This window comes from Tachyglossus aculeatus, chromosome 2, assembly GCF_015852505.1.
Source record: "Tachyglossus aculeatus isolate mTacAcu1 chromosome 2, mTacAcu1.pri, whole genome shotgun sequence".
Classification (NCBI taxonomy): domain Eukaryota; kingdom Metazoa; phylum Chordata; class Mammalia; order Monotremata; family Tachyglossidae; genus Tachyglossus; species Tachyglossus aculeatus.
The window spans coordinates 146,887,644-146,912,148 of record NC_052067.1 but is presented as its reverse complement, the minus strand read 5'-3'; the positions used below and the strand labels follow the sequence as shown (position 1 = coordinate 146,912,148).

The 24,505-nt window shown below is 45.0% G+C and overlaps 1 non-coding gene across 1 annotated transcript; it reads left to right on the top strand.

Annotated features, from left to right (window-relative positions):
- The first annotated feature begins 248 nt into the window (after positions 1-248).
- Positions 249-386, top strand: LOC119924427. The gene has a single exon (XR_005449141.1). It is a non-coding gene; the product is annotated as a small nucleolar RNA SNORA7 (small nucleolar RNA).
- Positions 387-24,505: the final 24,119 nt, after the last annotated feature.

The following is a 24,505-nucleotide window of genomic DNA, read 5'->3' as shown; positions in this document are numbered from 1 at the left end:
GGTTGTCCCACGTGGGGCTCACAGTCTTAATCCCCATTTTACAGATGAGGTAACTGAGGCACAGAGAAATCAAGTGACTTGCCCAAAGTCACACAGCTGACAAGCAGTGGAGCTGGGATTAGAACCCATGATTTCTGACTCCCAAGCCTGGGCTCTTTCCACTGAGCCACTCTCTTGTGGCTAGGGACTAAGTCTCATATCACTTTATCTCTCTTGACATAATAACGGTGATGTTTATTAAGCGTTTTCTCCTCTCGGGCCGCACCTGGAGAGTTTCCAGTATCCTACCAGTCTCGATTACGGGAGGGAGAGTCGAGCAGAGGCCTACCCATTCCATTCCTAGCTTGGCCAGTGGCTTAGCGAGTGGAAGGCAATCTGCTACAAGTCAAAACTCACCTGTGCTGGGCAGTAGCAGCATAGAAGAGCATCGAGGGCAGAGACTCAAATTTACTGGGGCAATGGTCAACCAATTCCAGATTTTTACCAAGAAAACTCCGTGGATCATTACCAGAACAACTGCAGATGGAGATGGGGCGTTCTGGGAGAGATACGCCCTTGGGGTTGCTATGGGTGGGAGACGACTCAACAGCATAAGATGTTACAAAGCATTTACTTTGTACCAAACACCGCAGTAACCACTGGGGTAGCTACAAGAAAATCAGAGGCAGCCTGGCCTACAGTCAGAAGGATTTCAATTCCAATCCTGGCTCAGACACTTGTCTGCTGTGACCTTGGTAAGTCACTTTGCTTACCTGTGCTTCGGTTATCTCAACTGTAAAATGGGGATTGAGACTGTGAGTTCTACGTGGTTTTGTTCTCTGTCTCCCCCTTCTAGACTGTGAGCTCGCTGTTGGGTAGGGACTGTCTCTATATCATCATCAATCGTATTTATTGAGCGCTTACTGTGTGCAGAGCACTGTACTAAGCGCTTGGGAAGTACAAGTTGGCAACATAGTCAACTCTAAGTTGGCAACACAGTCTAAACTCTATATGTTGCCGACTTGTACTTCCCAAGCGCTTAGTACAGTGCTCTGCACACAGTAAGCGCTCAATAAATATGATGGATTGATTGATTGACACAGATGGTGCCCAACCTGGTTAGCTTGTATCTTCCCCAGCACTTAGTACAGTGCCTGACATAATAATAATAATAATAATAATAATAATAATAATAATAATAATAGCATTTGTAAAGAGCTTACTATGTGCAAAGGACAGTTCTAAGCACTGGGGAGGATACAAGGTGATCAGGTTGTCCCACGTGGAGCTCACAGTCTTAATCCCCATTTTTCAGATGAGGTAACTGAGGCCCGGAGATGTGAAGTGACTTGCCCAAAGTCACACAGCTGACAAGTGGCAGAGCCGGGATATGAACCCATGGCCTCTGACTCCCAAGCCTGGGCTCTTTTCACTGAGCCACGCTGACATCCACTTAGTGCTTAACAAATGCTTTAAAAAAAATCAGTTTGGATACAGTCCCTGTCCCACATGGGGTTCACTATCTAGTATAGTGTTCAGCAACCAGAAGGTGCTCAGTAAACATTAATGAATGAAAAAGAGTGAAACTTGCTAAAGTTTGGTGGTGGGAGAGAGCTGCAAAATACTTCACAGCAGCAGCACAGAAATAGATGTTTCACACCAATCCCTAACTGAAATGATTTTTTCCTCTGTTGACTGTCAGCCTGCAAGTAAATATTCTCCCTCGAGTATGATAATGTCGATAAACCATCCATGTTAAATGATCAGCCCAGGAACACTCTGGTGGAGTAAACTAAGCACTTACTCCATGTCAAGTATGGTGTTAAGCTCTGGGGTAGATAAAGGATAATTAGGAGACACATGAGACTCCCAGTAGGAGAGGGAACGGGGAATGAATTCCAATTCTGCAGATAAGCATGATATTTGTATAATTATGGTGTTTGTTGAGCCCTTACTATGTGCCAGGTACTGTACTAAGCACTGGGGTCGAGGAAAGAAAATCGGGTTGGACACAGTCCCTGTCCCACTTGGGGCTCACAGTCTCAATCCCCATTTTCCAGATGAGGTAACTGAACCCCAGAGAAATTCTGACTAGCCTAAATCCATACAGCTTAGTTTACTTAACAACTTTGATTCTTCTCTCTTCATTCCAGCACTGTGCTGAGATACCATCATCATCAATTGTATTTATTGAGCGCTTACTGTGTGCAGAGCACTGTACTAAGCGCTTGGGAAGTACAAATTGGCAACATATACAGACAGTCCCTACCCAATAGTGCGCTCACAGTCTAAAAGGGGGAGACAAAGCCAAACATACTACAAAATGTTAAAATACCATCATTTTTACATGTGAATAATCAGTCAATCCTATGAATCAATGCCTTATCATGGCAGTAGAGTTTGTGTACACTGATTAGGCTTAAAGATCTGCCATATAGGGTGACTCAGAAAGGAAAGGTCTAAGCCAAAGTGTCAGACAAAGTCAATTTCTCCTGTGTTGGGCAGCAGAGGCGTGGGAAGGAGTAGAAGAGTAGAAATAGTAGTATGGAAAGAGCACAGGCTTGGGAGTTAGAGGTTGTGGGTTCTAATCCTGCCTCTTCCTCTTAGCTGTGTGACCTTGGGAAAGTCACTTCACTTCTCTGTGTCTCAGTTAACTACGATTAAATTCAGTTAAATACGATTGATTGATTAACTCATCTGTAAAATGAGGATTAAGACTGTGAGCCCCATGTGGGACAACCTGATGACCGTGTATCTACCCCAGCGCTTAGAACAGTGCTTGGCACATAGTAAGCGCTTAATACCATCAATATTATTATTAGTAATAGTAGTAGGTCATGGGTTCTAGTCCCAGCTCCCCCACTTGTCTGCTGTGTGACTTTGGGGAAGTCACTTCACTTCTCTGGGCCTCAGTTACCTCATCAGGAAAATGGGGATTGAGACGGTGAGCCCCAAGTGGGACAGGGACTGTGTCCAACCCGATTTTCTTTTCTCGACCCCAGTGCTTAGTACAGTACCTGGCACATAGTAAGGGCTTAACAAATACCATAAGTATACAAATACCATAATTATTAATAATAGAAATCGGATGATCAAGTGAACAAGACGTTGATTAAAGACAACGGCAGAGAATCAAGCTTTTACTGCACGGAAGAATCAATCAATCAATCAATCAATCGTATTTATTGAGCGCTTACTATGTGCAGAGCACTTTACTAAGCGCTTGGGAAGTACAAATTGGCAACATATAGAGACAGTCCCTACCCAACAGTGGGCTCACAGTCTAAAAGGGGGGAAGAAGGCGATGGTAATCCACTTCCATACCTTTACCAAGAAAACTCTACGGCTACACCCACATGAACGATTCTGTGACAGAAGGTGGGATGTTCTGAAGAGGGCGGGTCCCATGGAGTCGCTGTGGGTTGGAAACGACTCAACGGCATTTGGAGAACCATCGGTGGAGAACGCCAGTTCGTGTTAGGATGCCACACGGCTACATGTGGCTCTCATCATCATCATCATCAATCGTATTTATTGAGCGCTTACTGTGTGCAGAGCACTGTACTAAGCGCTTGGGAAGTACAAATTGGCAACATGTAGAGACAGTCCCTACCCAACAGTGGGCTCACGGTCTAAAAGGGGGAGACAAAACCAAACATACTAACAAAATAAAATAAATAGAATAGATATGTACAAGTAAAATAAATAAATAAATAAATAGAGTAATAAATATTTACAAACATATATACATATATATAGGTGCTGTGGGGAAGGGAAGGAGGTAAGGTAATCTCCTGACTCTATTCTCTCGCCCTTCTGCATTGCCTATGCTAGTGGGTCCATCATACCCTCTAAACACTTTGATACTCACCATCTCCCTTAGTAGTAGTAGTACTTATATTAAGTGCTTACTGTGTGCAGAGCACTGCACTCAGCGCTGGGAGAGAGAAGATATACCTATGTATCTTATACTCTGCTGTTTCCCCTAACTGAAAATAATTTTAATGTCAGTCGCCCCGTTAGATTATCAGATTCCTGAAGGTGGAGGGTATATCTGCCAACATTCTGGTATTATACTCTCCCAAGGCATTTAGTACAGTGCTCTGCACACAGTGCATACTCAGTAAGCTTTCAGTACATACTGAAAGCTCACCTCCTCCAGGAGGCCTTCCCAGACTAAGCCTCCCCTTTTTCCTCTGCTCCTCCTCCCCTTCCCATCACCCTGACTCCCTCCCTCTGCTCTCCCCCCTCCCCACAGCACTTGTGTATAGGTGTACATATTTATTATTCTATTTATTATTCTTCTAGACTGTGAGCCCCCTGTTGGGTAGGGACTTTCTCTATATGTTGCCAACTTGTACTTCCCAAGAGCTTAGTACAGTGCTCTGCACACAGTAAGCGCTCAATAAATACGATTGATTGATTGATTCTATTTATTTTATTCATGAAGTGTAAATATCTATAATTCTATTTATTTATATTGGTGCTATTGATGCCTGTTTACTCCCCCCTTCTAGACTGTGAGCCCGTTGTTGGGCAGGGATTGTCTCTATTTGTTGCTAAATTGTACTTTCCAAGAGCTCAGTACAGTGCTCTGCATACAGTGAGCACTAAATACGATTGAATGAGCAATCAAACTATTGTAATTAAGTGATTCCTGTGTGCAAAGCATTGCAGTAAACACTTGGTTGAGTACAGTATAACAGAGTTGGTAGACATGTTCCCAGCCCACAAGGGGCTTATAGTCTAAGGGGAATACTACTGATAATATTGACTGATTGAAGGTGCTGATTATATGATAAGTCCATAGTCAACTCAAAGGTAATCAAACACATTTCAGTCATTGCTAAGTAATAAAATACATCGAAGTCGTTGCAGAAGCACCTTTTAACGTACAGTTTCATTAAAGCCAGAGAGCTTTAATCAGTTTAGTGGATAATAATAATAATGATAGCATTTATTAAGCACTTACTCTGTGCCAAGCACTGTTCTAAGCACTGGGGAGGTTACAAGGTGATCAGGTTGTCCCACGGGGGGCTCACAGTCTTAATCCCATTTGACAGATGAGGTCACTGAGGCCCCGAGAATTTAAGTGACTTGCGCAAAGTCACACAGCTGGCAATTTGTGGAGTCAGGATTTGAACCCCTGACCTCTGACTCCAAAGCCCGGGCTCTTTCCACTGAGTCACGGCCGGGGAGTCAGAAGGTCCTGGGTTCTAATCCTTCCTCCACCACTTGTCCGCAGTGTGACCTTGGGCAAGCCACTTCACTGTGCCTCAGTGGCCTCATCTGTAAAACGGGGATTGAGACTGTGAGCCCCATGTGGGACAGGGACTGTATCCATCACGATTTGCTTGTGTCCACCCCAGCGCTCAGTGCTTGGCACATAGTAAGCACTTAACCACCACCACAGTTATTACTATTATTAAGTCTGTGGACTGGATACAGCTTTCTGGGTCTTTGGAAATAGCTCACAAACCCACAGAGCATTGGGACCCTGCTGTATCCCCAGGGCTGCTTTCAACTCCAAGAAAGGGAAGGGAGACAGACATGGAGCCAGGAGAAGGGGTCCTGTCACTCTACTAGTCAAGCACTCCTCACTCTCGGCTTCAAAGCTCTCCATAACCTCACCCCCTCCTACCTCCCCTCCCTTCACTCCTTCTCCAGCCCAGCCCACACCCTCCGCTCCTCTGCTGCCGCTAACCTCCTCACTGGGCCACGTTCTTGCCTGTCCCGCCATCCACCCCTGGCCCACGTCCTTCTCCAGGCCTGGAATGGCCTCCCTCCACACATCTGCCAAACTAGCTCTCTTCCTCTCTTCAAAGCCCCACGGAGAGTTCACCTCTTCCAGGAGGCCTTCCCACACTGAGCCCCCTTTTTCCCCTTTACTCTCTCCTCCTCCCCATCACCCCCCAACATACCTCCTTCCCCTCCCCGCAGCACTTGTATATCCTTGTACGTATTTATTATGTTTTACTTGTACATATTTACTACTCTGTTTTATTAATGATGTGCATATAGCTATAATTCTATTTATTCTGATGGTTTTGACACCTGTCTACATATTTTGTTGTCTTTTTCCCCCTTCTAGACTGTGAGCCCATTGTTGGGTAAGGACCGTCTCTATGTTGCTGACTTGTACTTCCCAAGTGCTTAGCCCAGTGCTCTGCACCCAGTAAGCGCTCAATAAATATGATTGAATGAATGAGTGAATCTATTGAGCGCTTACTGTGTGCAGCACACTGTACTACACACTTGGGGAAGTGTAATACAACAATAAACGGACACACCCCCTACCCACAACGAGCTTTCCAAAGCAGGGGGACAGGGGATGATAGAAGAGGAGCAGGACATCACTAGCACCCCATCTTTGCTCCCAATTATGGTGCAGCCCACAGAGGTCACAGACTGAACCACTCCAAATTAGTTTTTAAAAGGGGGAGAGAGAGTAAGGATTTGGATTGGTATTTATATATTTGGTCTTGTCTTATGCTGTCAAGTTGTCTCCAACCCATAGCGATGCCGGGGACACATAATAATAATAATGATGGCATTTATTAAGTGCTTACTATGTGCAAAGCACTGTTTTAAGCGCTGGGGAGGTTACGAGGTGATCAGGCTGTCCCACTGGGGGGCTCACAGTCTTCATCCCCATTTTACAGATGAGGCAACTGAGGCCCAGAGAAGTGAAGTGACTTGCCCAAAGTCACACAGCTGACAATTGGCAGAGCCGGGGTTTGAACCCATGACCTCTGACTCCAAAACCCGGGCTCTTTCCACTGAGCCACGCTGCTTCTCACCTCTCCCAGAACGCCCTACCTCCGTCTGAACTCGTTCTGGTAGTGAATCCACAGTTTTCTTGGTCAAAATATGGAAGGGGCTTCTTGTCTTATGCCGTCAGTTCGTTTCCAACCCAGAGCGGCTCCGTGGACCCATCTGTCCCAGAACGCCCCGCTCTCCATCTGCAATCATTCTGGTAGTGGATCCAGAGAGTTTTCTTGGTCAAAATACAAAGTGGTTTATAATTGTCGTCTTCCACGAAGTAAACCTGAGTCTCCATCCTCGCCTCTCTCCCATGCTGCTACTGCCCAGCACAAGAGAGTTTTGACCGGTAGCAGATTTCCTGCCATTCGCTAGCCACTGCCCAAGCTAAGAATGGAATGGATATCATCATCATCATCAATCGTATTTATTGAGTGCTTACTATGTGCAGAGCACTGTACTAAGCGCTTGGGAAGTACAAATTGGCAACATATAGAGACAGTCCCTACCCAACAGTGGGCTCACAGTCTAAAAGGGGGAGACAGAGAACAAAAGCAAACATACTAACAAAATAAAATAAAAAGAATAGATATGTATGCCTCTGCTTGACTCTCCCTCCCATAGCTGAGACTGGTAGGGAACTGGAAACTCTCCACCTACATCCCTAAAAGGGGGGAAGTGGCTTATCATTGCTTTTTTCCATGCAGTAAACTTGATTCTAGGCCCTCGCCTCTCTCGCATACCATAGCTGCCCAGCACTGGTGAGTTTTGACTTGTAGCAGATTGCCTTCCACTCGCTAGCCACTGCCCAAGCTAGGAATGGAATGGGTAAGCCTCTGCTTGAAAGCAGCATGGCTCAGTGGAAAGAGCCCAGGCTTGGGAGTCGGAGGTCATGGGTTCTAATCCCAGCTCCACCGCTTGTCAGCTGTGTGACTTTGGGCAAGTCACTTAACTTCTCTGGGCCTCAGTTAAATGGGGATTAAGACTGTGAGTCCCACGTGGGACAACCTGATCACCTTGCATCCTCCCCAACACTTAGAACAGTGCTTTGCACAGAGTAAGCACTTAACAAATGCTATTATTATTATTATTATTATAGTCAAGACTGGTAGAATACTGGAAACTCTCCAGGGGTGATCCTGAGAGGGCACGTATGCGGTAGAGAGAGATATTTCCTTGCTCAGAGCTTTTCTTTTATATCACACTCACATCTCTTAAATATCAGCTCCAGTCAGTCTAAAGGATGCACAGGTATAAGACTCCAAAATTATGCTCAGCTGGAAATAAGAACTACCTTTCACTAGCAATTTTACTTACTTTTTATTTTTTTAATGGTATTTTTTAAACACTATGTTCCAGGCACTGAACTAAGTACAAGGAAATCAGGTTGGCCACAGTCCAGCCTCTCTCAGAAGGTGAGATAGCAGAATTGGCAGAAGTTCAGATTGTTGAAAATTCAGTGACTGAAACCTAATGAGGTTTGACTACCTCGGAGAGGGCTTCCTGGGATTTCACTTTGTTAGCTTCATTTAATGAAACTTCATAAGCCGAATAACAGTGATAATAAGTGGTCTGGGTGTTTTTAAGCCCAAGCAGAGTGAGAAGCAGTGTAGCCTAGTGGAAAGAGCATGGGTCTGGGTTCTAAGCCTGGCTCAGAATTTGTCTGCCATGCGACGTTGGACAAGTCACTTCACTTCTCTGGGCCTCAGTGTACTCCTCTGTAAAATGGGGATTAAAACTGTGAGCCCCATGGAGGTTATGAACTATGCCTCAAATGATTATCTTGTATCTGCCTCAGAACTTAGTACAGTGTCTGGCACATTAAAAGTGCTGAAAAACTACCATAAGGAACCATGCTGCACACGGTTCCTATCTCACATAGGTCTGGTTGTATCAGCGCTTAGCACATAGTAAGCGCTTAACAAATGCCATCATTATCATTATTATTATCAGGGTCCCCTTCAAAGCCCTACTGAGAGCTCACCTCCTCCAAGAGGCCTTCCCAGACTGAGCCCCCTCCTTCCTCTCCCCCTCCTCCTCCTCCCCAACCCCCACATCTTACCTCCTTCCTCTCCCCACAGCACCTGTAAATATGTTTATACAGATTTATTACTCTATTTTACTTGTACATATTTACTATTCTATTTGTTTCATTTTGTTAATATGCTTTGTTTTGTTGCCTGTCTCCCCCTTCTAGACTGTGAGCCCGCTGTTGGGTAGGGACCGTCTCTATATGTTGCCAGCTTGTACTTCCCAAGCGCTTAGTACAGTGCTTTGCACACAGTAAGCGCTCACTAAATACGATTGAATGAATGAATGAAAAAGGTATGTAATACCCACTTTACAGATAAGGAAATCGAGGCACAGAGGAGTTGTGGGACTTCCTAAGTCCCTACCAGAGACAAGTGGCGGAACCAAGATTAGAACTGAGGTCCCTTGACACCCAGGTCTGTGCTCTATCCATTAGGCCGCACTGCTTGTGAGCCTGTCATTGTTTAGATAATCACTTCGTTAGGATGAAAACTTTTAGAAACTGACTTTCCGTAGACTCAGGCCTAGGGGAACCAGGGTCCAGAAGACAGATTTCCAGACACAGAAATTGGTGTGCCCACGCACATGACTCACGCCAAGGACACAAAGTCAAACTTTGTCAATTAGAGTCAATTTCTCAAGTTCCCAACTTTTTCTCCGACTTTGAGTATTAGTCGGTGGAAGGGGTTCACCTCATCAGTCAGTCCTGATTTTTGAACAAAGTCAAAGTTTGTCAATTAGAGTCAATTTCTCAAGTTCCCAACTTTTTCCCCGACTTTGAGTATTAGTCGATGGAAGGGGTTCACCTCATCAGTCAGTCCTGATTTTTGAACAAAGTCAAAGTTTGTCAATTAGAGTCAATTTCTCAAGTTCCCAACTTTTTCCCCGACTTTGAGTATTAGTCAGTGGAAGGGGTGCACCTCATCAGGCACTGAATCACCGAGTGGGCAAGTATCAATATTAAACTTAAATCGTTTATTAGCACTACATGCCTGCAACCAGAAGGAGAGTCGCTGGGATTTTTTTTTTTAACTGACACCTGACCATGAAAAGTTGCTTTCACTCATCTACTTCCCACTGCTTGCGTTTGCCAAGGGAAGTGAACGAATCGCTCAAGTTAATAGTAACTGGTCTTCTTACCCGTTCCTCACCAAGCTTTTGATCCCAGGTGACTCCTTCGCAAAGGTGACCGTGTCGCGACGAGGATATTCTAAGACGACCATCAGCCATCCACGCTCGTGACGGATCTGTGAATAATCACCGATGTGACAGAGTTACCCCACCGACGTCGTGGGCTTTACAAGAAGGATTTCATTAGCATTCTATCCTTGGCGATAGGGAGGAGAGTAGTTAAAAATAATCCGGGAGAGCCAAAAGCGTTGAGTGACTCACTGCCAGAGACGTCAGAAAAATAATGAAGAATGGCTGGAGGGACTGTAATCAAAGGTCTTTAAGATCCAGACACGGTTTTCACACTTGTGATCTCTTTCTCACCGGAGGCAGATGCGAGGATGGGAGCCGTCAGAATGCTTTGTAAACCGGTGAAAGAATGGTGGTCAGAGGAGATGGGAAGCGGTCTAATTTAGGACGTGTACCGATCTTTAGAAGCAGAACCGAGGTGTACGCAGGCAGTCACGATTAATGCCATTGCCCAGAGAACGTGATGGCCCGTATTATGGCCTAATGGAAAGAGCACGGGCCTAGGAATCAGAAGGTCATGGGTTCCTATCCCGGCTTCACCACCTGTCTGCTGTGTGACCTTGGTCCAGTCGCTTCACTTCTCTGGGCCTCAGCCACCTCATCTGTAAAATGGGGATTGAGCCTGTTAGCCCCACATGGGACAGGGACTGCATTCAATCTGATTTGCCTGTATCCACTCCAGGAAATTAGTACAGTGCCTGGTGTATAGTAAGTACTTAAGAAATACTTACTATTTGTAGGTATTAAATAGAGAAGCAGCGTGGTTCAGTGGAAAGAGCACGGGCTTTGGAGTCAGAGGTCATGAGTTCAATTTGTACTTCCCAAGCGCTTAGTACAGTGCTCTGCACATAGTAAGCGCTCAATAAATACGATTGATGATGATGATGATGAGTTCAAATCCTGGCTCCTCCACTTATCAGCTGTGTGACTTTGGGCAAGTCACTTAACTTCTCTGTGCCTCGGTTACCTCATCTGGAAAGGGAGGATGAAGACTGTGAGCCCCATGGGGGACAACCTGATTACCTTGTATCTCCCCCAGCGCTTAGAACGGTGCTTGGCACATAGTAAGCGCTTAAATAATACAAAAATTATTAAATTCCATATCCATTATATTAGGCACAATGATCACAGAGCTTGGTTCCTCTCCCAGCATCTGCATCTTGGCCAGTGATATCTGTCGTATTTGTTCAGTGCTGACTATGTGCCAAGGCACTTTACTAAACACTGGGATAAAGCAGCGTGGTTCAGTGGAAAGAGCACGGGCTTGGGACTCAGAGGTCATGGGTTCAAATCCCGGCTCCGCCGCTTGTCAGTTGTGTGCCTTTGGGCAAGTCACAACTTCTCTGGACCTCAGTTACCTCATCTGTAAAATGGGGATTAAGATTGTGAGCCCCACATGGGACAACCCGATCACCTTGTATCCTCCCCAGTGCTTAGAACAGTGCTTTGCACATAGTAAGCGCTTAACAAATACCAAAATTATTATTCTTATACAAGCTAATTGGGTTAGACACAGTCCCTGTCATTCATTTTTTTCAATCGTATTTATTGAGTGCTTACTGTGTGCAGAGCACTATACTAAGCACTTGGAAAGTACAGTTCAGTCCCACACAGAGCTCATAGTCCCCATTTTACAGATGAGTTAACTGAGGCACGGAGAGGTGAAGGGACTTGTCCAAGGTCACACAGCAGACAAGTTGCAGATCCGGGGTGAGACCCACATCCTTCTGGCTCCTAGGCCTGTATTCTACCCACTGGGCCACTCTTAAGCCTCTCCTCTGGCTGGGATGGGACGGTGGAGTGGGGAGGCAATGAATGTAGCAGTGAAGTCCTCTACAGTGACTCCCCATTTATTTTATCTGTACATTTTTAATCTATTTATTTTATTTTGTTACTATGTTTTGTTTCTAACAAAATAAAATAAATAGAATAAAAATGTATTTGTTTGGTTTTGTTCTCTGTCTCCCCCTTCTAGACTGTGAGCCCACTGTTGGGTAGGGACTGTCTCTATATGTTGCCAACTTGTACTTCCCAAGTGCTTAGTACAGTGCTCTGCACACAGTAAGCACTCAATAAATATGATTGATTGATTGATTGAAGTCGTTGTCACCGCTCCTCTCCTTACCACAGAGTGTAGACTGGCAAAGACGTGTTGCTGAGAAGCAGCATGGCTTAGTGGAAAGAGCCCCAGCTTGGGAGTCACAGGACAAGGGTTCTTATCCCGGCTCCGCTACTTGTCTGCTGTGTGACCTGGGGCAAGCCACTTAACTTCTCTGTGCCTCAGTAACCTCATTTGTAAAAATGGGGATTAAAACTGTAAGCCCCACGTGGGACGACCTGATTACCTCGTATCTACCCCAGTGCTTAGAACAGTGCTTGGCACATAGTAAGCACTTCATAAATACCACTATCATTATTATTATTATCAGCAACAGGCCAAAAAGCAAGCAAAGGGAGATTCTGGCTTCAATTTTTGCTTTCCCCATTACTTCCTTGCTATAGTCTCCATGTTCTTAACTGAATTCCGGTGGCACTTTCCTCCAGAATTCTCAGACACCAACTGGAGGTGGTGATGGTTGGTGGAAATGACATCGGAAGCCATTCAACAGGGAATCATCATCATCATCAATCGTATTTATTGAGTGCTTACTATGTGCACAGCACTGTAGTAAGTGCTTGGGAAGTACAAATTGGCAACATATAGAGACAGTCCCTACCCAACAGTGGGCTCACAGTCTAAAAGGGAATGGGGCTAGGGAAGGTTGGATCGGATCTACAGCTTCTTAAATGCTTTCTTTACCGCTCCCTATCCCCAGCCAAAACGGAAAAATGGCCCCCTAACATAATGGAGAATCTGCTGCCAATATTATCAACTCTCTCATGAGTCTGGAAAATCAATAGTAAGGATCTTCGGATGGTGGGGGGAGAGGTGTGTGTGTTTCCTTGTCTGAAACTTTTTCTTTTTAAATGGCATTTGCTAAATGCTTTCTCTCTGGACTGTACTGAACACCGGAGTAGGTAAAAGCTAATCAGTTTAGACGCAGTCCGTGTCCCCCATGGGGCTAACAGCTTTAGTCATCATCATCATCATCATCAATCATATTTATTGAGCGCTTACTATGTGCAGAGCACTGTACTAAGCGCTTGGGAAGTACAAATTGGCAACATATAGAGACAGTCCCTACCCAACATTGGGCTCACAGTCTAAAAGGAGGAGACAGAGAACAAAACCAAACATACAAACAAAATAAAAAAAAAATAGAATAGATATGTACAAGTAAAATAAATAAATAAATATATAAATAGAGTAATAAATATGTACAAACATATATACATATATACAGGTGCTGTGGGGAAGGGAAGGAGGTAAGATGGGGGGATGGAGAGGGGGACGAGGGGGAGAGGAAGGAAGGGGCTCAGTCTGGGAAGGCCTCCTGAAGGAGGTGAGCTCTCAGTAGGGCCTTGAAGGGAGGAAGAGAGCTAGCTTGGCGGATGGGCAGAGGGAGGGCATTCCAGGCCCGGGGGATGACGTGGGCCGAGGGTCGATGGCGGGACAGGTGAGAACGAGGTACGGTGAGGAGATTAGCGGTGGAGGAGTGGAGGGTGCGGACTGGGCTGGAGAAGGAGAGAAGGGAGGTGAGGTAGGAGGGGGCGAGGGGATGGACAGCCTTGAAGCCCAGGGTGAGGAGTTTCTGCCTGATGCGCAGATTGAGTGGTAGCCACTGGAGATTTTTGAGGAGGGGAGTAATGTGCCCAGAGCGATTCTGGACAAAGATAATCCGGGCAGCAGCATGAAGTATGGATTGAAGTGGAGAGAGACACGAGGATGGGAGATCAGAAAGAAGGCTGATGCAGTCAGCCTTTTACATTTTACATATGAGGTGACTGAGACCCAAAGCATTCATTCAATCATATTTATTGAGCGCTTTGCACATAGAAAGTGCTTAATTCCATTATTATTATTATTAATGTGTGTAGAGCACTGTACTAAGCGCTTGGGAAATACAAATCGGCAACATATAGAGATAGTCCCTACCCAACAACGGGCTCACAGTCTAGAAGACTTGCCCATGTTTCAAGAAGTCCTGGGAATCCACCTTCATTCCTGCTGTCTACCTGAGGTGGAAACTTGTTTTTTGGGCTCTGTTCATTGATTTTATTAAATCCGCTCTTTACCCCATCGCTCTGGGACTCAGAGACAGGTGAGTTTAGGTTGTTGTTGCTTGAAGTTCACCTCTGTATAAAGTTCACCCAGCTGTGCAAATCAGCTTTCTTTCTTAATGAATTGGTTGGTTAATTTGCCACTCACTAGATTGCAACCAATGATCGTAGTTGATTTCTTGAGATGGGGTTGCTGGCATCAATTATGTTAGTAGTCTAGTAAACGTTCAATAAATACAATTGAGTGACTGAATTTAAGGTCAAAATCGGTTCAAAATTTATATGGAGTTCTCATTTTCAAGAGGTAATTTATCTTAACCTGATCTTTATGGAAACAAAGAGGAATAGCTCTTTAGGGGGCTCTCATTGAAAGAAATATTGTTATATTCTTCAAATTCAGGGAATACCATAGTTTTTGTCAACAGAATTTATATAGAAAAACTATTCCTAAATAAATATTGAGCATTTTCTGAGCTAGGTGGGCAGAGCGCATTTGGCTATAGATAACTTATAAATTTCTTTTGTGGGTCCTCGACATCCTCTTACAACTGTTTCCTCCATCAGCCAAACAGCACAATGCTGTGCTAAAAACATTTGGCAGAGTGTAAGAAGGTAAAGTTAATGGAAGGTACTTTCAAGAAATGGAAAATTATCTCAGTTTTGCTTTGAGTAGCAGTGTGGTCTAGGGGAGAGAGCTCAGGCCTTGGAGTCAGAGGGGCTTGGGTTCTAATCCCAGCTCTGCTACTTGTCTGCTGTGTGACCTTAGGCAAGTCAGTTTTCTTCTCTGTGCCTCAGTTATCACATCTGTAAAATGGGGGTAAAGACTGTAAGCCCCACGTGGGACAGGGACAGTGTCCAACCTGTAAGCTTGTTTCTGCCCCAGCGCATAGTATAGTGCCTGGCACATAGTAAACACTTAATAAATAGCACATATTATTAACTTTTTCTTGACCTCTTCGACTGTTCTGTCACACTTAACTCTCTTACTGTCATAAGTGATGGCCAAAAAAAGCCAGGTGGGGGAAACGGTTCAGTCCTGGAAGTCAGAAGTGAGGTCTAAGAAAATCGAAGTTAAGAGAGAAAACACATCTATGCAGCACTAACTTCCTGGGACTCTATTTCCCAGAGTTGAAGATGCCAACATTTCCAAGAATCCTCTGCTAATGAGACACTAACAGATTGATGGACAGAAATTGGAAATTCAAAAGACAATGACTTGAGGCTCTCCCTTCTTATCTTCCCACTGGTTCATTCTCTGACCAATTTTATGCAGAGCTATCTCCAACCCCCCTCCGTCAATTCACGTCCCTAGGAGCCCTGGAAAAACTCTGATTATTCAAGTCTGTTAATAATAGTAATGATGGCATTTGTTAAGCGCTTACTGTGTGCCAAGCACTGTTCGAAGTGCTGGAGTAGATACAAGGAACAAGGCTAAATAATGTTTTCAGTGGATACCCCATTGAAAAATAATGCAGGAGCAGATTAAAATGGAAGTAACACTGTAGACTGTGATCTCAGTGTGGGCAAGGAATTCTGTCTGATGTTATATTATACTCTCCGAAGTGCTTAGTACAGTGCTCACCTCCTCCAGGAGGCCTTCCCAGACAAGCCCCCCTTTTCCTCTGCTCCTCCTCCCCATCACCCCAACTCCCTCCCTGCCCCACAGCACTTGTGTATATTTGTATGCATTTATTATTTTGTATATTTTATTAATGATGTGTATATATCTATAATTCTGTTTTGATGGTATCATTGCCTGTCTTCTTGTTTTGTTGTCTGTCTCCCCCTTCTAGACTGTGAGCCCGTTGTTGGGTAGGGACTGTCTCTATATGTTGCCGAATTGTACTTTCCAAGTGCTTAGTACAGTACTCTGCCTGAAGGAAGAGCTTAATAAATACAATTGAATGAATGCTTTGCACAAAATAAGCACTCAAAAAATGATTAGTAATAATAAAGACACATCCAGAGATTGACTAAAGGGTACAGTGACATCTTCTAAAGCTTTCACTCAAGGAGAAGGATGGAATTCTACAATCCTTAATTAAATTAAATTTTACTTTGAGTACTGATTTTGCAAAACAAGAAAACTTACCACGTATCCTTGGGTCAAGTTGCGAGCAAAACAGAACAAACAGTCCCCTCAAGACAATAAGCTCCTTGGGATAGGGAATTTGTCTGTTACATTGTGTGCTCCCTGGCACTTAGTACAGTGCTCTGCATGGAGGAAGAGCTCACTAAATAAAACTGGCTAGCCAAGACGAAAGTTAACATCAGGCTGATGCAGAGAAAGAGGGTGGGGTTTTCCTGACAACTTTTAAAGGCTTAATACCACCCCACAGGTGGGTACAGACTCCATCCCTGCCAGTGAAGGCAAATTCCCACAGAAAGCCCCAGTGACTGCTGCAAAATGAAGGCAATGAGTCCCTTAGCTTCCTGGGAAATGTATCAATCAATCAGTGATATTTATTGAGTGCTTATTGTGTGCAGGGTGTGGCTTTCTCCTTTCCTTCACTGTAATTCTCTTGACGGCATTCAATCAAACATACAACCAAAAATTAAATACAAAAAGACAAAAAACACACCGCAGAATCAATTGGAGGGTTTGAACTGAAGCAACTCTTTCAGAAACCCAGCAGTAAGTGCCCCAGCTGTAGTTAATTGTATAATCAACTTTTGAATACTCCTTTGTTTCCTTAGTGAAAATGGTAGTATTTGTTAATGCTAGTACTTATTAAGCCCTTACATTATGTGCCAGGCACTGTGCTAAGCACTGGGATATGATACCAGATGATCAATCAAGGCAGCGTGGCTCAGTGGAAAGAGCCTGGGCTTGGGTGTCAGGGGTCGTGGGTTCTAATCCTGGCTCTGCCACTTGTCAGCTGTGTGACCTTGGGCAAGTCTGTTAATTTCTCTGTGCCTCAGTGGCAACATCTGTAAAATGGGAATGAAGACTGGGAGCCCCACATGGGACAAACTGATGACCTTGTATCTACCCCAGCGTTCAAAACAGTGTTTGGCACATAGTAAGCACTTAACAAATACCAACATTATTATCATTATTACTGGATAGAGCACAGGCTTGGAAGTCAGAAGGACCTGGCTTCCAATCCAGGCTCTGCTACTTTTTTTTTAATGGCATTTTATTAAGCGCTTACTATGTGCAAACCACTGTTCTAAGTGCTGGGGAGGTTACAAGGTGATCAGGTTGTCCCACGGGGGGCTCACAGCCTTAATCCCCACTTTACAGATGAGGTAACTGAGGGCCAGAGAAGTTAAGTGACTTGCCCAAAGTCACACAGCTGACAAGTGGCAGAGCCGGGATTTGAACCCACAACCTCTGACTCCAAAGCCCGGGCTCTTTCCACTGAGCCATGCTGCTTCTCTATTATTTTTTTAAAATGGTATTTGTTAAGTGCTTACTGTGTAGCAGGCACTGTAATAAGCACCAGGGTAGGTACAAGCTAATCAGGTTGGACACAGTCCTTGTCCCACATAAGGCTCAGAGTTTTAATTCCCATTCTACAGATTAGGTAATAATAATAATAATAATGATAACATTTATTAAGCACTTACTATGAGCAAAGCACTGTTCTAAGCGCTGGGGAGGTTACAAGGTGATCAGGTTGCCCCACGGGGGGCTCCCAATCTTAATCCCCATTTTACAGATGAGGGAACTGAGGCCCAGAGAAGTGAAGTGACTTGCCCAAAGTCACACAGCTGACAAGTGGTGGAGCCGGAATTTGAACCCATGACCTCCGACTCCAAAGTCTGTGTTTTCTTTCTACTGAGTCACGCTGCTGAGGCACAGAGAAATTAAATGACTTAGGGAAGGTCACATAGCAGACAACACTTAGAACAGTGCTTTGCACGTAGTAAGTGCTTTATCAATGCCATTAAATAAATAAGTAGCAGAGCAGAGATTAGAACCCAGATCCCTCTGACTGACCACTAACCACTATACTGCCTCTAATTTCTGCTGAGTGATCTTGGACTAGTCACCTTACTTCTCTGTGACTCAGTTACCTCATCTGCAAAATGGAGATTAAGATGTGAGCCCCAGGAGGAACATGACCTGTGTCCAACCTGATGAGCTTCTATCAACTTGAGTGCTTAGAACAGTGCGCAAGTGCTCAACAAATACCATGAAAAGAAAAAACAACAACAGCCGGTCCTGTCCCATCATGTAATTGATGATGAGGATTATCTCCCCAGCTAGACTGTAAACTCACTGTAGGCAGAAGAAGTATTTCCCAACATTGTTGGGATTTGGTCTCCATTTGTTGCCGAATTGTACTTTCCAAGCGCTTAGTACAGTGCTCTGCACACAGTAAGTGCTCAATAAATATGATTGAATGAATGAACTCTTTTTCATTGTCTTCTCCCAAGGACAGTGCTTTGCATGCAGTAAGCACTCAATAAATAACACTGATTGATTGATTGGTTGATTGCTGATGGTTGTAAGATCATGTTCAGCTGTTTCTCCTTTCTGGCCTTCCCTCGATCAATCAACCAATCAATCGAATTTATTGAGCACTTACCACGTGCAGAACACTGTACTAAGTGCTTGGGAAAACAGAATTACTAGACATGTTCTCTGCCCACGACAAGTTACAGTCTAGAGGAGGAGACAGATGTTAATACCAATAAATAAGAAATTTATAATATATAGTATAGATAGTATAATATGTAATAAAGGTATTGAAGCAGCATGGCTCAGTGGAAAGAGCACGGGCTTTAGAGTCAGAGGTCATGGGTTCAAATCCCGTCTCCGCCAACTCTCAGCTGTATGACTTGGGGCAAGTCACTTTCATTCATTCAATTCTTTCAATCGTATTTATTGAGCGCTTACTGTGTGCAGAGCACTGTGCTAAGGGCTTGGGAAGTACAAGTTGGCAACATATAGAGACGGTCCCTACTCAACAGTGGACTCACAGTCTAGAAGGGGGAGGCAGAGAACAAAACAAAACATAGTAACAAAATAGAATAAATAGAATAAATATGTACAAATAAAATAGAGTAATAAATACATACAAACGTATATACATACATACAGGTGCTGTGGGGCGGGGAAGGAGGTAAGTCCGGGAAGATGGAGAGGGGGAGAAGGGAGAGAGGAATTGACTCAGTTACCTCATCTGTAAAATGGGGATTAAAACTATGAGCCCCCGTGGGACAACCTGATCACCTTGTAACCTCCCCAATGCTTAGAACAGTGCTTTGAATATAGTAAGCGCTTAACAAATACCATTATTATTATTATTATATTCCCATAAGGGCTGTGGGATTGGAGGTCGGGTACATATCAAATCTAGACTGTAAACTCATTGCGGGCAGCGAACGTGGCTACACACTCTATTGTATTGTACAATCCCAAGCACTTAAGTACAGTGCTCTAAACACAGTAAGTGCTCAATAAATACCACTTAGTATTTCATGCGAAGTGTGGCATTTAGAGTTGCAATGAGAAGCAGCCTGGCTCAGTGGCAAGAGCACTGACTTGGGCATCAGAGGACGTGACTTCTAATTCCGGCTCTGCCGCTGGTCCGTTAGGCCATGCTGCTTCTCAGGACATTGAGTCTGGGCTGTAAATGAAGCAGGTGGAACTACCTAAGGAGCCGGATGTGATTCCATCCCCTACATTCCACAGAAACCTCCCTCTCAAAGGTCACCAATGACCTCCTGCTTGCCAAATCCAACGGCTCCTACTCTATCCTAATCCTCCTCGACCTCTCAGCTGCCTTTGACACTGTGGACCACCCCCTTCTCCTCAACACACTATCCGACCTTGGCTTCACAGACTCCGTCCTCTCCTGGTTCTCCGCTAATCTCTCCAGTCGTTCATTCTCAGTCTCTTTTGCAGGCTCCTCCTCCCCCTCCCATCCCCTTACTGTGGGGGTTCCCCAAGGTTCAGTGCTTGGTCCCCTTCTGTTCTAGATCTACACTCACTCTCTTGGTGATCTCATTCGCTCCCACGGCTTCAACTATCACCTCTACGCTGATGACACCCAGATCTACATCTCTGCCCCTGCTCTCTCCCCATCTCTCCAGGCTCACATTTCCTCCTGCCTTCAGGACATCTCCATCTGGATGTCTGCCCGCCACCTAAAACTCAACATGTCCAAGAATGAACTCCTTGTCTTCCCTCCCAAACCCTGCCCTCTCCCTGACTTTCCCATCTCTGTTGACGGCACTACCATCCTTCCCGTCTCACAAGCCCGCAACCTTGGTGTCATCCTCGACTCCGCTCTCTCAATCACCCCTCACATCCAAGCCGTCACAAAAACCTGCCAGTCTCAGCTCCGCAACATTGCCAAGATCTGCCCTTTCCTCTACATCCAAACCACTACACTGCTCTTTCAAGCTCTCATCCTATCCTGTCTGGACTACTGCATCAGCCTTCTCTCTGATCTCCCATCCTCGTGTCTCTCCCCACTTCAATCCATACTTCATGCCGCTGCCCGGATTGTCTTTGTCCAGAAACGCTCTGGGCATGATACTCCCCTCCTCAATAATCTCCAGTGGCTACCAATCAATCTGCGCATCAGGCAGAAACTCCTCACCGTGGGCTTCAAGGCTGTCCATCCCCTCGCCCCCTCCTACCTCACCTCCCTTCTGTCCTTCTCCAGCCCAGCCCGCACCCTCCGCTCCTCCACCGCTAATCTCCTCACCGGGCCTCGTTCTCGCCTGTCCCGCCATCGACCCCCGGCCCACATCATCCCCGGGGCCTGGAATGCCCTCCCTCTGCCCATCCGCCAAGCTAGCTCTCTTCCTCCCTTCAAGGCCCTACTGAGAGCTCACCTCCTCCAGGAGGCCTTCCCAGACTGAGCCCCCTCCTTCCTCTCCCCCTCGTCCCCCTCTCCATCCCCCCATCTTACCTCCTTCCCTTCCCCACAGCACCTGTATATATGTATATATGTTTGTACATATTTATTACTCTATTTATTTATTTATTTATTTTACTTGTACATATCTATTCTATTTATTTTATTTTGTTAGTATGTTTGGTTTTGTTCTCTGTCTCCCCCTTCTAGACTGTGAGCCCACTGTTGGGTAGGGACTGTCTCCATGTGGTGCCAACTTGTACTTCCCAAGTGCTTAGTACAGTGCTCTGCACACAGTAAGTGCTCAATAAATACGATTGATTGATTCCTGTGAGCCCACTGTTGGGTAGGGACCGTCTCTATATGTTGCCAACGTGTACTTCCCAAGCGCTTAGTAAAGTGCTCTGCGCACAGTAAGCGCTCAATAAATATGACTGAATGAATTAATGAATTCCTGGCTGGGGTCTAGGTCTCCCAGCTGGAGAGAAGACCAGACAACACTCCAGCTCTCTAGTCCTTCGCTTTGGTCTGGAGCCCTTATACTACTCTGCTGCCACTTCCTGACAATCTCCGAGACGATAGTGGCCTATTAATTAGAATCATGGCATTTGCTAAGCACTTACTAGTGAATAGAGTGCAGGCCTGAGAGTCAGAAAGGGCTGGGTTTTAATCCCGGCTCTGCCAATTAATAATAATAACAATAATCTGTAGAATGGGAATTAAATCTCTGAGCCCTATGTGGAACAGGGACTGTGTCCAACCTGATTAGCTTGTACCTACTCCAGTGCTTATTACAGTGCCTGCCATAGAGTAAGCACTTAACAAATACCATTAAAAAAAATAGTAGCCAAGCCTGGATTAGAAGCCAGGTCCTTCTGACTTTCAAGCTTGCGCTTTATCCAGTAATAATAATAATAATAATAATAATAATAATAATAATAATGTTGGTATTTGTTAAGCACTTACTACGTGCCAAGCACTGTTCTAAGCAGTGAGGTAGATACAAGGTAATCAGGTTTTCCCAAGTGGGCCTCCCAGTCTTCATCCCCATTTTACAGATGAAGGAACTGAGGCACAGAGAAGTTAAGCGACTTGCCCAAGGTCACATAACAGACAAGTGGTGGAGCCGGGATTAGAACCCGTGACCTCTGACTCCCAAGTCCGGGCTCTTACCACTAAGCCACGCTGCCTGCTGTGTGACCTTGGACAGGTCACTTCACTTCTCTGTGCCTCAGTTTCCTAATCTGTCAAATGGGGGTTAAGACTGTGAGCACCATTGGGACTATGTCCTACCCAATTATTTTATATCTACCCCAGTGCTCAGTGCAGGGTCTGCCACATAGTAGGCATTAAACGAATACCATTTTTGCTTACTGATGTCTTGGCTTTCTAGATTCTTTTTTTAAAATTGTCAGTGCTCAGTCATACGGAAGTTTTGACCTCACAATTGCTTTTCAGACCTTAGTTAAGTGCCACTTGGTGTCAGCCTCCCAAAGGACATGCATGCTAACTTTCTTGTTTCAGTGTCTCGCATTTATTATTTTTCTCAGGTCACTAGGTGATGTTCTGCTTACAGATCGATATTCACCATTATCATTCAACTTTTTGGCAACGATGGAGATTCCTAGCAATATAGAAGGCCGCTGGATGAAAACCCAACTATAACCTTTTTACTTTTTAAGTGAACTTCCAGTTCAAAGCATTTTACTGTGCCTAAAAAAGGTTTCCAAATCCACTGCCCATCTTTTTAGGTGTCTGTTTCTAGATTAACACACAGGAGCGAGTGAAAGCTCCTCTCTGGCTCTTTCAAAGACGCTCTTAGTCTGTGGAAATGGAAGAGTTTCCTATAGAAGTAGAATCCTAATCTAAAGCCAGATTCCTTTTTGTGTTCCTGAGACATGCCTGCCTATTAGACAAAATTGGTAGTGAAACATTACCCCACTATGTGTCATCAGGTATGACAAATGCCTGAACATGCCCCATTAAATTCCGATGGAGCTGGAATAATCACAGGATCATGATAAACTCCCAAAGCCACTCACATTTATCTAGTAGTTGATAGATTCAACTGATGATGATGTAATCAAGCAAAAACTCCTCACTCTCGGCTTCAAAGCTCTCCATCACCTCTGCCGCTCCTACCTCACCTCCCTTCTGTCCTTCTCCAGCCCAGCCCGCACCCTCCGCTCCTTTGTCGCCGCTAACCTCCTCACTGTCCCTAACCTTCTCACCTGTCCCACCGTCAACTCCTGGATGTCCTACCTCTGGCATGAAATGCCCTCCCTCCGCACTTCCACCAAACTAGCTCTCTTCCTCCCTTCAAACCTCCACTGAGAGCTCACCTCCTCCAGAAGGCCTTCCCAGACAGAGAAGACCCCCCTTTTTCCTCTCCTCCTCCTCTTCCCCTCCCCATCGCCCCTCCTGCCTTTCCCCTTTCCCCTCCCCACAGCACTTGTGTATATTTGTACATATTTATTACTCTATTTATTTTATTAATAATGTGCATATAGCTATAATTCTATTCATTCTGATGATATTGACACCTCTCTACTTGTTTTGAGTGTTTTTTTCTGTCTGTCTCCCCCTTATAGACTGTGAGCCCATTGTTGGGTAGGGACCGTCTCTATATGTTGCCAATTTGTACTTTCCAAGTGCTTAGTACAGTGCTCTCCAACGCTCCATAAATACGATTGAATGAATGAATGAATGTAAGATAGTTTCGTAGTCTATGACTCGGAGAGTGGTCTTCATCATCATCATCAATCGTATTTATTGAGCACTTACTATGTGCAGAGCACTGTACTAAGCACTTGGGAAGTACAAATTGGCAACATATAGAGACAGTCCCTACCCAACAGTGGGCTCACAGTCTAAAAGGGGGGAGACAGAGAACAAAACCAAACATACTAACAAAATAAAATAAATAGAATAGATATGTACAAGTAAAATAAATAAATAGAGTAATAAATATGTACAAACATATATACATATATACAGGTGCTGTGGGGAAGGGAAGGAGGTAAGATGGAGGGGATGGAGAGGGGGATGAGGGGGAGAGGAAGGAAGGGGCTCAGTCTGGGAAGGCCTCCTGGAGGAGGTGAGCTCTCAGTAGGGTCTTGAAGGGAGGAAGAGAGCTAGCTTGGCGGATGGGCAGAGGGAGGGCATGCCAGGCCTGGGGGAGGACGTGGGCCTGGGGTCGATGGTGGGACAGGCAAGAACGAGGTACGGTGAGGAGATTAGCGGTGGAGGAGCAGAGGGTGCGGGCTGGGCTGGAGAAGGAGAGAAGGGAGGTGAGGTAGGAGGGGGCGAGGTGATGGACAGCCTTGAAGCCCAGGGTGAGGAGTTTCTGCCTGTCTTAATGTTGCTCCCTTAATTTCTGCATTTTCCATGGGTAGAGGTTGAGTTCTCCACACGTCATTTTGATCTGAATTCACATTGCAATTCTATAAGTGCGTGATTAATCAATCAATCAATCAATCAATCAATCGTATTTATTGAGTGCTTACTGTGTGCTGAGCACTGTACTAAGCGCTTGGGAAGTACAAGTTGGC